Below are 14257 nucleotides of genomic sequence, written 5' to 3' on the forward strand. Positions count from 1 at the left end.
AACAGGTCACAAATCTTGCTGCTGTGATGGCACACTGTGGAATTTCACCCAGTAGATATGGGAGTTTATCAAAATTGGATTTGTTTTCGAATTCTTTGTGGATCTGTGTAATCTGAGGGAAATATGTCTCTCTAATATGGTCATACATTGGGCAGGAGGTTAGGAAGTGCAGCTCAGTTTCCACCTCATTTTGTGGGCAGTGAGCACATAGCCTGTCTTCTCTTGAGAGCCATGTCTGCCTACGGCGGCCTTTCTCAATAGCAAGGCTATGCTCACTGAGTCTGTACATAGTCAAAGCTTTCCTTAAGTTTGGGTCAGTCACAGTGGTTAGGTATTCTGCCACTGTATACTCTCTGTTTAGGGCCAAATAGCATTCTTGTTTGCTCTGTTTTTTTGTTAATTCTTTCCAATGTGTCAAGTAATTATCTTTTTGTTTTCTCATGATTTGGTTGGGTCTAATTGTGCTGTTGTCCTGGGGCTCTGTGGGATGTGTTTGTGTTTGTGAACAGAGCCCTAGGACCAGCTTGCTTAGGGGACTCTTCTCCAGGTTCATCTCTCTGTAGGTGATGGCTTTGTTATGGAAGGTTTGGGAATCGCTTCCTTTTAGGTGGTTGTAGATTTTAACGGCTCTTTTCTGGATTTTGATAATTAGTGGGTATCGGCCTAATTCTGCTCTGCATGCATTATTTGGTGTTCTACGTTGTACACGGAGGATATTTTTGCAGAATTCTGCATGCAGAGTCTCAATTTGGTGTTTGTCCCATTTTGTGAAATCTTGGTTGGTGAGCGGACCCCAGACCTCACAACCATAAAGGGCAATGGGCTCTATGACTGATTCAAGTATTTTTAGCCAGATCCTAATTGGTATGTTGAAATTTATGTTCCTTTTGATGGCATAGAATGCCCTTCTTGCCTTGTCTCTCAGATCGTTCACAGCTCTGTGGAAGCTACCTGTGGTGCTGATGTTTAGGCCGAGGTATGTATAGTTTTTTGTGTGCTCTAGGGCAACGGTGTCTAGATGGAATTTGTGGTCCTGGCGACTGGACCTTTTTTGGAACACCATTATTTTGGTCTTACTGAGATTTACTGTCAGGGCCCAGGTCTGACAGAATCTGTGCAGAAGATCTAGGTGCTGCTGTAGGCCCTCCTTGGTTGGTGACAGAAGCACCAGATCATCAGCAAACAGTAGACATTTGACTTCGGATTCTAGTAGGGTGAGACCGGGTGCTGCAGACTCTTCTAGTGCCCGCGCCAATTCGTTGATATATATGTTGAAGAGGGTGGGGCTTAAGCTGCATCCCTGTCTCACCCCACGACCCTGTGTGAAGAAATGTGTGTGTTTTTTGCCAATTTTAACCGCACACTTGTTGTTTGTGTATTTCTCTCCCCCTCTCTCAATTCAATTTCAATTTAAGGGCTTTATTGACATGGGAAACATATGTTAACATTGCTAAAGCAAGTATCTCTCTGAGTTAGGTTGAGTTGGGTTAGGTTGAGTTGGGTTAGGTTAGGTTGGGTTAGGTTGAGTTGGGTTAGGTTGAGTTAGATTGAGTTGGGTTAGGTTGAGTTGGGTTAGGTTGAGTTGGTTTAGGTTGAGTTGGGTTAGGTTAGGTTAGGTTGAGTTAGGTTGAGTTGGGTTAGGTTGAGTTGGGTTGGGTTAGGTTGGGTTAGGTTGAGTTGGGTTAGGTAGAGTTAGGTTGAGTTGGTTTAGGTTGAGTTGGGTTAGGTTAGGTTAGGTTGAGTTAGGTTGAGTTGGGTTAGGTTGAGTTAGGTTGAGTTGGGTTGGGTTAGGTTGGGTTAGGTTGAGTTGGGTTAGGTAGAGTTAGGTTGAGTTGGTTTAGGTTGAGTTAGGTTAGGTTAGGTTGAGTTAGGTTGAGTTGGGTTAGGTTGAGTTAGGTTGAGTTGGGTTAGGTTGAGTTGGGTTAGGTTGGGTTAGGTTGAGTTGGGTTAGGTAGAGTTAGGTTGAGTTGGTTTAGGTTGAGTTGAGTTAGGTTGAGTTAGGTTGATTTGGGTTAGGTAGAGTTAGGTTGAGTTGGTTTAGGTTGAGTTAGGTTGAGTTGAGTTAGGTTGAGTTGGGTCAGGTTGAGTTGGGTTAGGTTGAGTTGGGTTGAGTTGAGTTGGGTTAGGTTGAGTTGGGTTAGGTTGAGTTGCGTTAGGTTGAGTTGGGTCAGGTTGAGTTGGGTTAGGTTGAGTTGGGTTAGGTTGAGTTGGGTTAGGTAGAGTTAGGTTGAGTTGGTTTAGGTTGAGTTGAGTTAGGTTGAGTTGGGTCAGGTTGAGTTGAGTTGGGTTAGGTAGAGTTAGGTTGAGTTGGTTTAGGTTGAGTTGGGTTAGGTTGAGTTGGGGTCAGGTTGAGTTGGGTTAGGTTGAGTTGGGTTGAGTTGGGTTAGGTTGAGTTAGGTTGAGTTGGGTTAGGTTGAGTTGGGTTAGGTTGAGTTGCGTTAGGTTGATAAAAACACATTTCTCTTGTAACAGAGAGTACAGAGAGTATGCAGGCATTGATTGGTGATGTAGTGCAGCTGCACACACACTCACACACACATTCTGATCTAACCTCATCACATGCTTCCCATTGTGCTAGCGTGTGGCTCAGTGAGTTGGTCAAGGAGACATGTCTGATTGAACCACACAGACACTTCACACTGCCCAGGGCTTCAGTGTTTCCCAATTCATTTACACAACACTATGGCCTGCATTCCAAATGGCACCCTATTCCCTATATAGTGCCCTGGTCAAAAGTAGTGCACTATAAAGAAAATAGGGTGCTATTTGCTATGCAGACTGCAGGTCTTATTGGGGCCCTGGTAAGGTTTTGTTAGACAAACACACTGTCTGATGTGTGTTATTAGAGCAGTGTGTGGTAGTAATTAGTCTATTGGGCTTTGGATAATAGAAGATAGATAGACACTCTCTCTTCCTTCCTTCCTTCCTTACAGTCTCTCTCTTCCTTCCTTATAGTCTCTCTCTTCCTTCCTTCCTTACAGTCTCTCTCTTCCTTCCTTACAATCAATTCAATTCAATTCAATTCAAGGGGCTTTATTGGCATGGGAAACATGTGTTAACATTGCCAAAGCAAGTGAGGTAGATAATATACAAAAGTCAAATAAACAATAAAAATGAACAGTAAACATTACACATACAGACGTTTCAAAACAATAAAGACATTACAAATGTCATATTATATATATGCAGTGTTGTAACAATGTACAAATGGTTAAAGCACACAAGTTAAAATAAATAAACATAAATATGGGTTGTATTTACAATGGTGTTTGTTCTTCACTGGTTGCCCTTTTCTTGTGGCAACAGGTCACAAATCTTGCTGCTGTGATGGCACACTGTGGAATTTCACCCAGTAGATATGGGAGTTTATCAAAATTGGATTTGTTTTCGAATTCTTTGTGGATCTGTGTAATCTGAGGGAAATATGTCTCTCTAATATGGTCATACATTGGGCAGGAGGTTAGGAAGTGCAGCTCAGTTTCCACCTCATTTTGTGGGCAGTGAGCACGTAGCCTGTCTTCTCTTGAGAGCCATGTCTGCCTACGGCGGCCTTTCTCAATAGCAAGGCTATGCTCACTGAGTCTGTACATAGTCAAAGCTTTCCTTAAGTTTGGGTCAGTCACAGTGGTTAGGTATTCTGCCACTGTATACTCTCTGTTTAGGGCCAAATAGCATTCTAGTTTGCTCTGTTTTTTTGTTAATTCTTTCCAATGTGTCAAGTAATTATCTTTTTGTTTTCTCATGATTTGGTTGGGTCTAATTGTGCTGTTGTCCTGGGGCTCTGTGGGGTGTGTTTGTGTTTGTGAACAGAGCCCTAGGACCAGCTTGCTTAGGGGACTCTTCTCCAGGTTCATCTCTCTGTAGGTGATGGCTTTGTTATGGAAGGTTTGGGAATCGCTTCCTTTTAGGTGGTTGTAGAATTTAACGGCTCTTTTCTGGATTTTGATAATTAGTGGGTATCGGCCTAATTCTGCAGAGTCTCAACAATCTCTCTCTCTCTCTTCCTTCCTTACAGTCTCTCTCTCTTATTTCCTTACAACCTTTCTCTCTTCCTTACTTCCTTCCTTAGTTTCTCTTTCTCTCTTCCTTCCTTACAGTCTCTCTCTCTCTCCCCCCTTTCTACCCCCCTCTCTCTCTCTGTCTCTCTCTCTCTCTTCCTTCCTTCCTTACAGTCTCTTCCTTCCTTAGTTTCTTCCTTCCTTCCTTCCTTCCTTGCTTCCTTCCTTTCTTCCTTCCTTCCTTACAGTCTCTCTCTTCCTTCCTTCCTTCCTTCCTTCCTTCCTTCCTTCCTTCCTTCCTTCCTTCCTTCCTTGCTTCTTTCCTTGCTTCTTTCCTTGCTTCCTTCCCTCCCATCTCTCTCTCTCTCTCTCTCTCTCTCTCTCTCTCTCTCTCTCTATTCCTTCCTTCCCTCCAGTCTCTCTCTCTCTTTCTCTCTCTCTCTCTCTCTCTCTCCCTCTCTCTCTCTCTCTCTCTCTCTCTCTCTCTCTCTCTCTCTCTCTCTCTCCCCTTCTCTCTCTTACATTTGCATTGATGTCAGAGTGATTAGAGAGACAATAGAGTGCTGAGTACCAGGCAGTTAGCAAGTTTGGTAGGCTGATATTGACCATCAGCAGCATCAGAGCTTGGAGAAGCCTAATTACCGAGACTAAAGGTCACGGTGTGGCGGTAATTCGGTCACTGTAACAGCCCTAGATGTGGGTGTGTTTGTGTGTGTTTGACGCTGTTGAAATTAGGGACAGGGAGAATTTACTCTGGTGATGAAGTGACCCTGTCTGTCTGTCTGTCTGTCTGTTTGTCTGTTAGAAGCCTCCATAGACTACACTGACACTGCATCAGCACATCAACAGGAGCTGGGTAACTGAGCTGAGCTAGGTTAGTGAGCTGAGTTGGGTTAGTGAGCTGAGCTGGGTTAGTGAGCTGAGCTGGGTTAGTGAGCTGAGTTGGGTTAGTGAGCTGAGTTGGGTTAGTGAGCTGAGTTGGGTTAGTGAGCTGAGCTGGGTTAGTGAGCTGAGTTGGGTTAGTGAGCTGAGTTGGGTTAGTGAGCTGAGTTGGGTTAGTGAGCTGAGTTGGGTTAGTGAGCTGAGCTGGGTTAGTGAGCTGAGTTGGGTTAGTGAGCTGAGTTGGGTTAGTGAGCTGAGCTGGGTTAGTGAGCTGAGTTGGGTTAGTGAGCTGAGCTGGGTTAGTGAGCTGAGCTGGGCTAGTGAGCTGAGTTGGGTAACTGAGCTGAGCTGGGTTAGTGAGCTGAGTTGGGTTAGTGAGCTGAGCTGGGTAACTGAGCTGAGCTGGGTAACTGAGCTGAGCTGGGTAACTGAGCTGAGCTGGGTTAGTGAGCTGAGCTGGGTTAGTGAGCTGAGCTGGGTTAGTGAGCTGAGTTGGGTTAGTGAGCTGAGCTGGGTAACTGAGCTGAGCTGGGTAACTGAGCTGAGCTGGGTTAGTGAGCTGAGTTGGGTTACTGAGCTGAGTTGGGTTAGTGAGCTAAGCTGGGTAACTGAGCTGAGCTGGGTTAGTGAGCTGAGCTGGGTAACTGAGCTGAGCTGGGTGTTGGGTGTCTGGAGTTTATATCTTATGATTCTTTCTGAAAGTGTAAGAACGTTCACAGAGCATTCATCTGTGTGTGTGTGTGTGTGTGTGTGTGTGTGTGTGTGTGTGTGTGTGTGTTTGTGTGTGTGTGTGTGTGTTTGTTTATCAATTAATCAATATATATTTACTTTATGGATCTGTGTGGGTGTTTGTGTATGTGAGAAGTTTAACCTGTGTGAGTGTGTGGGAGTGTGTGAGAGTTGTAAACTGTGTGTGTGTGTGTGTCTGTACAGTATGTGTGTGTATACTAGAGGTCGACCGATTAATCGGAATGGCCGATTAATAAGGGCTGATTTCAAGTTTTAATAACAATCGGAAATCAGTATTCTTTTTACACCTTTATTTAACTAGGCAAGTCAGTTAAGAACACATTCTTATTTACAATGATGGCCTAGGAACGGTGGGTTAACTGTCTTGTTCAGGGACAGAACGACAGATTTTTACCTTGTCAGCTCAGGGATTCAATCTTGCAACCTTGTGGTTAACTAGTCCAACGCTCTAACCACCTGCCTCACGAGGAGCCCGCCTGTTACGCGAATACAGTAAGAAGCCACGGTAAGTTGCTAGCTAGCATTAAACGTATCTTATAAATAACAATCAATCAATCATAATCACTAGTTAACTACACATGGTTGATGATATTACTAGTTTATCTAGCGTGTCCTGCGTTGCATATAATCGATGCAGTGCGCATTCGCGAAAAAGACTGTCGTTGCTCCAACGTGTACCTAACCATAAACATCAATGCCTTTCTTCAAATCAATAAACAGAAGTATATATTTTTAAACCTGCATATTTAGCTAAAAGAAATCCAGGTTAGCAGGCAATATTAACCAGGTGAAATTGTATCACTTCTCTTGCGTTCATTGCACGCAGAGTCAGGGTATATGCAACAGTTTGGGCCGCCTGTCACAATTCCAATGGTGAAATGAAGGAGTCAGGTGCAGAGAGCAGGGTAGTTCCGAGCAAGTGGAATTTATTATTTCAACCAGAAATAATCTATGAGACGGCTACGCCACACAACAAAGGGCGCGTCAAAAAATACAGTCCAACATAAAATAGGACTGAATCCACTATATAAATCACCACCACAAAAAACAGAATAACAAGCCCGCACAAAAGACGGCGGGCCAACTGGGTTTAAATAACACCCTAACCCTAAACACAAAACAGGTGTAACCAATTAGACAAACCTAAATGAAAACAGAAAAGGGGATCGGTGGCAGCTAGTAGGCCGGAGACGACGACCGCCGAGCGCCGCCCGAACGGGAAGAGGCACCATCCTCGGCGGGATTCGTAACACCGCCTGGCTCATTGCGAACTAATTTGCCAGAATTTTACGTAATTATGACATAACATTGAAGGTTGTGCAATGTAACAGGAATATTTAGACTTATGGATGCCACCCGTTAGATAAAATACGGAACGGTTTCGTATTTCACTGAAAGATTAAACGTTTTGTTTTTGAGATGATAGTTTCCGGATTCGACCATATTAATGACCTAAGGCTCGTATTTCTGTGTGTTATTCTGTTATAATTAAGTCTATGATTTGATAGAGCAGTCTGACTGAGCGATGGTAGGCACCAGCAGGCTCGTAAGCATTCATTCAAACAGCACTTTCGTGCGTTTTGCCAGCAGCTCTTCGCAATGCTTCAAGCATTGCGCTGTTTATGACTTCAAGCCTATCAACTCCCGAGATTAGGCTGTTGTAACCGATGTGAAATGGTTAGCTAGTTAGCGGGGTGCGCGATAATAGCGTTTCAAACGTCACTCGCTCTGAGACTTGGAGTAGTTGTTCCCCTTGCTCTTCATGGGTAACGCTGCTTCGAGGGTGGCTGTTGTCGTTGTGTTCCTGGTTCGATCCCAGGCAGCGGCGAGGAGAGGGATGGAAGCTATACTGTTACACTGGCAATACTAAAGTGCCTATAAGAACATCCAATAGTCAAAGGTATATGAAATACAAATCGTATAGAGAGAAATAGTCCTATAATTCCTATAATAACTACAACCTAAAACTTCTTACCTGGGAATATTGAAGACTCATGTTAAAAGGAACCACCAGCTTTCATATGTTCTCATGTTCTGAGCAAGGAACTTAAATGTTAGCTTTCTTACATGGCACATATTGCACTTTTACTTTCTTCTCCAACACTTTGTTTTTGCATTATTTAAACCAAATTGAACATGTTTCATTATTTATTTGAGGCTAAATTGATTTTATTGATGTATTATATTAAGTTAAAATAAGTGTTCATTCAGTATTGTTGTAATTGTCATTATTACAAATAAATAAATACAAATCGGCTGATTAATCGGTATTGGCTTTTTTGGTCCTCCAATAATCGGTATCAGTATATCGGCGTTGAAAAATCATAATCGGTCGACCTCTAGTGTATACCCTTCCTCTGCTTCCCTCTCCGTCTTGTAATGAACACGATGGGAGACAGAGAGCTGGATTCAAGCGCAGGGCGCAGCAGGTGTTTGTTTGTAAAGGACCACAGGAGGAGGCAGGTAGCTGGGTCCAGGGGCAGGCAGAAGGTCATACACAGGAGGAGGCAGGTAGCTGGGTCCAGGGGCAGGCAGAAGGGCATACACAGGAGGAGGCAGGTAGCTGGGTCCAGGGGCAGGCAGAAGGTCATACACAGGAGGAGGCAGGTAGCTGGGTCCAGGGGCAGGCAGAAGGTCATACACAGGAGGAGGCAGGTAGCTGGGTCCAGGGGCAGGCAGAAGGTCATACACAGGAGGAGGCAGGTAGCTGGGTCCAGGGGCAGGCAGAAGGTCATACACAGGGGTCCAAAAAGGCAACAGTACAGGCAGGGAAAAGGCTAGTAACGTCATCCGGGAGATCAGGCAATAGGTTGATAACAGGACATCCGATAGGCTAAAGTACAGGCAGGCTAAAGTACAGGCAGGGAAAAGGCTAGTAACGTTGTCTAGGAGATCAGGCAATAGGTTGATAACAGGAAATCCAATAGGCTAAAGTACAGGCAGGCTAAAGTACAGGCAGGGAATAGGCAAAGGGCGTCGTTAGTGAGGCAGGCAAAAACATACACAGGAGGAGTAAATTACAGGAAAAACAGAGCTCCAAATAGAAGTGTATCACAAATCAAACAATACCTCACAGTGATGGGGTGCAAAGAACTGAACTAAATAGTGTGTGATAATGACATACAGGTGTGTGAACAGGGGATTAGAATTCAGGTGATTGGGATCTGGAGAGTGAGCTGCGTTCAGGGGATCTACGTGTTTGAGAGTGTGAGTTCGAAGCTGCTTCCCTCTCCGTCTCTTGTAGAACCGTATACCGTTTCTCTGCTTCCCTCTCCGTCTGCTGTAGAGCTGTATACCGTTTCTCTGCTTCCCTCTCCGTCTCCTGTAGAACCCTATATCGTTTCTCTGCTTCCCTCTCCGTCTCCTGTAGAACCGTATACTGTCACTCTGCTTCCCTCTCCGTCTCCTGTAGAGCCGTATACCATTTCTCTGCTTCCCTCTCCGTCTCCTGTAGAACCGTATACCGTCACTCTGCTTCCCTCTCCGTCTCCTGTAGAACCGTATACCGTTTCTCTGCTTCCCTCTCCGTCTCCTGTAGAACCGTATACTGTCACTCTGCTTCCCTCTCCATCTCCTGTAGAGCCGTATACCATTTCTCTGCTTCCCTTTCCGTCTCCTGTAGAACCGTATACCATTTCTCTGCTTCCCTCTCCATCTCCTGTAGAACCGTATACCGTTTCTCTGCTTCCCTCTCCATCTCCTGTAGAACCGTATACTGTCACTCTGCTTCCCTCTCCGTCTCCTGTAGAACCATATACCGTTTCTCTGCTTCCCTCTCCGTCTCCTGTAGAACCGTATACCGTTTCTCTGCTTCCCTCTCCGTCTCCTGTAGAACCGTATACCGTTTCTCTGCTTCCCTCTCCGTCTCCTGTAGAACCCCTGGTCTCATTAACCTGAGCTCAGACTGAGCAGTGTGTCTGGATCAGGGCCTAGCAGGCTAGCTGGCTGGCGCTGTATCGCTGACATGCTGCATCAAGCCAATGAAAATAATTACACAACCCTGTTCTCAGATAACCCCCCCAACACCCCTCCACCTCTGCACCTCCCCCCACCTCACCTCACCTCACCGCACACACAAACATACACACACACATACACGCGCCTCATTGCATACACAGGAGACGGACTCCTACCACACATTTCCAGCAATTTAGTGAAACGTAAAAGGTGAAGGCAGTGCATTACATATTCTAAATTGGCCTCTGAGGGCTGTGTGTATGTGTGTTGTGTCAGCGATACACAGGGCTGGGCACAGAGGTGCTGCTGCTCTCATGTTTAGTGTGTGTGTAGTGTATCAGTCGGGTGGCAGCCATTGAAGGTGTGTATGTGTGTGAGCATGTGTGTGTTATTAATTGGGTGCTAGGAAGAATAACTGAGCAACTGGCGCCTGGACTTCCTGACGGGCTGCCCCCAGGTGGTGAAGGGAGGCAACAACACCTCCACTATGCTGATCCTCAACAAAGGGGCCCCACAAGGGTGCGTGCTCAGCCCCCACCTGTACTCCCTGTTTACCCATGACTGCGTGGCCATGCACGTCTTCAACGCAATCATCAAGCCTGCAGACGACACAACAGTAGTAGGCCTGATTACCAAGAACGACAAGACAGCCTACAGGGAGGAGGTGAGGCCCTGGTGGAGTGGTGCCAGGAAAATAACCTCTCCCTCAACGTCAACAAAATGTAGGAGCTGATTGTGGACTTCAGGACACATCAGAGAGAGCACGCCCCCATCTACAGTTGAAGTCGGAAGTTTACATACACTTAGGTTGGAGTCATTAAAACTCGTTTTTCAACCACTCTACAAATTTCTTGTTAACTAACTATAGTTTTGGCAAGTCGGTTAGGACATCTACTTTGTGCATGACACAAGTAATTTTTCCAACAATTGTTTACAGACAGATTATTTCACTTATAATTCACTGTATCACAATTCCAGTGGGTCAGAAGTTTACATACACTAAGTTGACTGTGCCTTTAAACAGCTTGGAATACTCAAAAAAATTATGTCATGGCTTTAGAAGCTTCTGATAGGCTAATTGACATAATTTGAGTCAATTGGAGGTGTACCTGTGGATGTATTTCAAGGCCTACCTTTAAACTCAGTGCCTCTTTGCTTGACATCACGGGAATATCAAAAGAAATCAGCCAAGACCTCATAATTGTAGACATTGTAGACCTCCACAAGTCTGGTTCATCCTTGGGAGCAATTTCCAAATGCATGAAGGTACCACGTTCATCTGTACAAACAATAGTACGCAAGTATAAACACCATGGGACCACGCAGTCGTCATACCGCTCAGGAAGGAGACGAGTTCTGTCTCCTAGAGATGAACGTACTTTGATGTGAAAAGTGCAAATCAATCCCAGAATCCCAGAATTGGAACGCCAACTACGAGCCAGGCCTAATCGTCCAACATCAGTGCCCGACTTCACTAATGCTCTTGTGGCTGAATGGAAGCAAGTCCCCGCAGCAATGTTCCAACATCTAGTGGAAAGACTTCCCAGAAGACTGGAGGCTGTTATAGCAGAAAAGGGGGGACCAACTCCATATTAATGCCCATGATTTTGGAATGAGATGTTGGACGAGCAGGTTTCCACATACTTTTGGTCATGTAGTGTATATACTGTTTATAAATATATAGAGTGTAGTGAAAAAGTATTTAGCACCTTTCTGATTTTCTCTATTAAAAAAATAAATAAAAATAAAATAAAATTATTGGTCACATACACATTAGCAGATGTTAATGTGAGTGTAGTGAAATGCTTGTGCTTCTAGTTCCAACAGTGCAGCAATATCAACAAGTAATCTAACAATTCTACAACAACTACCTAATACACACAAATATAAGTAAAGGGATGGAATAAGAATATATAAATATAAATATATAGATGAGCAATGACCGAGCGGCATAGGCAAGATGCAATAGATGGTATAAAATACAGTATATACATATAGGATGAGTAATGCAAGATATGTTAACATCATTACTAAAGTGGCATTAATAAAGTGGCTAGTGATCCATTTGTGAGAATGGCAGCAGCCACTCTGTGTTAGTGATGGCTGTTTAACTGTCTGATGGCTTTGATATAGAAGCTGTTTTTCAGTCTCAGGGTCCCAGCTTTGATGCAACTGTACTGACCTCGCCTTCTGGATGGTAGCGGGGTGAACAGACAGTGGCTCGGGTAGTTGTTGTCCTTGAGGATCTTTTTGGCCTTCCTGTGACAATCGGGTGCTGTAGGTGTCCTGGAGGGCAGGTACTTTGCCCCCGGTGATGCGTTGTGCAGACCTCACTACCCTCTGGAGAGCCCTGCAGTTGTGGGCGGTGCAGTTGCCGTACCAGGCGTTGATACAGCCTGACAGGATGCTCTCGACTGTGCATCTGTAAATATTTGTGATGATTTTGGGTGACAAGCCATATTTCTTCAGCCTCCTGAGGTTGAAGAGGCGATGTTGCGCCTTCTTCACCACACTGTCTGTGTGGGTGGACCATTTCAGTTTGTCCGTGATGTGTACGTCGAGGAACTTAAAACTTTCACCTTCTCCACTGCTGTCCCGTTGATGTGGATAGGGAGGTGCTCCCTCTGTTGTTTCCTGAAGTCCACGATCATCTCCTTTGTTTGTTGTTTTCCTGACACCACAATCCAAGGCCCTCACCTCCTCCCTATAGGCTGTCTCGTCATTGTTGGTGATCAAGCCTACTACTGTTGTGTCGTCTGCAAACTTGATGATCGAGTTGGAGGCGTGCGTGTCCACGCAATCATGGGTGAACAGGGAGTACAGGAGGGGGCTGAGTACGCACCCTTGTGGGGCCCCAGTGTTGAGGATCAGCGAAGTAGAGATGTTGTTTCCTACCTTCACCACCTGGGGCCGGCCTGTCAGGAAGTCCAGGGCCTCAAGCTGAGTGATGAGCTTGGAGGGTACTATGGTGTTGAATGCTGAGCTGTAGTCAATGAACAGCATTCTTACAATGAACAGCATTCTTACATTGAAGTGGGTCTAGGGTGACAGGTAAGGTGGAGGTGATATGATCCTTGACTAGTCTCTCAAAGCACTTCATGATGACAGAAGTGAGTGCTACAGGGCGGTAGTCATTTAGTTCAGTTATCTTTGTCTTCTTGGGTACAGGAACAATGGTGGCCATCTTGAAGCATGCAGGGACAGCAGACTGGGATTGGGAAAGATTGAATATGTCTAGCCAACTGGTCTGCCCATGCTCCGAGGACGCAGCTAGGGATGCCGACTGGGCCGGCAGCCTTGCGAGGGTTAACACGTTTAAATGTCTTACTCACGTCGGCCACGGAAAAGGAGAGCCCACAGTCCTTGGTAGCGGGCCGCATCGGTGGCACTGTGTTATCCTCAAAGCAGGCAAAGAAGGTGTTTAGTTTGTCTGGAACTCAGCGACATTTGTGTGTTTTCAAGCATGAACTGCTTGTTTCAAGTCCTGCGACAACATTTCAATTGGGATTAGATCTGGACTTTGACTAGGCCATTCCAACACTTCAAATGTGTTGCTTTTTAACCATTTTCATGTAGACTTGATTGTGTGTTTTGGATCATTGTCTTGCTGCATGACCCAGCTGCGCTTCAGCTCAGAGATGGATGGCCAGACATTCACCTATAGAATTCTCTGATACCGAGCAGAATTCATGGTTCCTTTTATTAACTTCTCTGCGCTACGGATCCCTTTAGCGGAATTGCTGCTGAATTGCTGGGCGCTGAATTGCTGGGCGCAAAATATTACAAAAAATATTTATAATCATGCAATCACAAGTGAAATATACCAAAACACAGCTTAGCTTGTTGTTAATCCACCTATCGTGTCAGATTTTGAAAATATGCTTTGCAGCGAAAGCAATCCAAGCTTTTGTGAGTGTATCAATCAATGCTATAACAGCTAGCCCCAAATTAGCATGGTCACGAAAGTCAGAAAAGCAATAAAATGAATCGCTTACCTTTGATAATCTTCGGATGTTTGCACTCACGAGACTCCCAGTTACACAATAAATGTTATTTTTGTTCGATAAATATTACTTTTATAACAAAAAAACGCCATTTGGGATGCGAGTTATGTTCAGAAAACCAAAGCCTCGTTCCGTTCGCCGAAAATTCCAAAAAGTATCCGTAATGTTCGTAGAAACATATCAAATGTTTTTTATAATCAATCCTCAGGTTGTTTTTAACAAACATAATCGATAATATTTCAACCGGACCGTAACCTATTCAATAAAAGAGAGAAAGGAAATGGAGAGCTACCCCTCTCGCGCGCAGGAACTAATCAGAGGACACCTGACTAGTTTTGAAAAATCTCGCTCATTTTTCAAAATAAAAGCCTGAAACTATGTCTAAAGCCTGGTCACAGCCCGAGGAAGCCATTGGAAAAGGAATCTGGTTGATACCCCTTTAAATGGAAGAAAGACGGGCCAGGAAACACAGACAAAAAAAATTAAAACTCACTTCCGGGTTAGATTTCCTCAGGTTTTCGCCTGCAGAATCAGTTGTTATACTCACAGACAATATTTTAACAGTTTTGGAAACTTTGGAGTGTTTTCTATCCTAATCTGTCAATTACAGTGGGGCAAAAAAGTATTCAGTCAGCCACCAATTGTGCAAGTTCTCCCACTTAAAAA

At 44.7% G+C, this 14257-nt stretch overlaps 1 protein-coding gene across 1 annotated transcript in view; it reads left to right on the top strand.

The window, feature by feature from the left end:
* gpc3 (glypican 3) overlaps positions 1-14257 on the top strand; it is a 386092-nt gene that overhangs the window by 92219 nt on the left and 279616 nt on the right. The gene's annotated exons all lie outside the window — the stretch shown is intronic.

Source organism: Salvelinus alpinus, chromosome 7 (genome assembly GCF_045679555.1).
Source record: "Salvelinus alpinus chromosome 7, SLU_Salpinus.1, whole genome shotgun sequence".
NCBI classification, from domain to species: domain Eukaryota; kingdom Metazoa; phylum Chordata; class Actinopteri; order Salmoniformes; family Salmonidae; genus Salvelinus; species Salvelinus alpinus.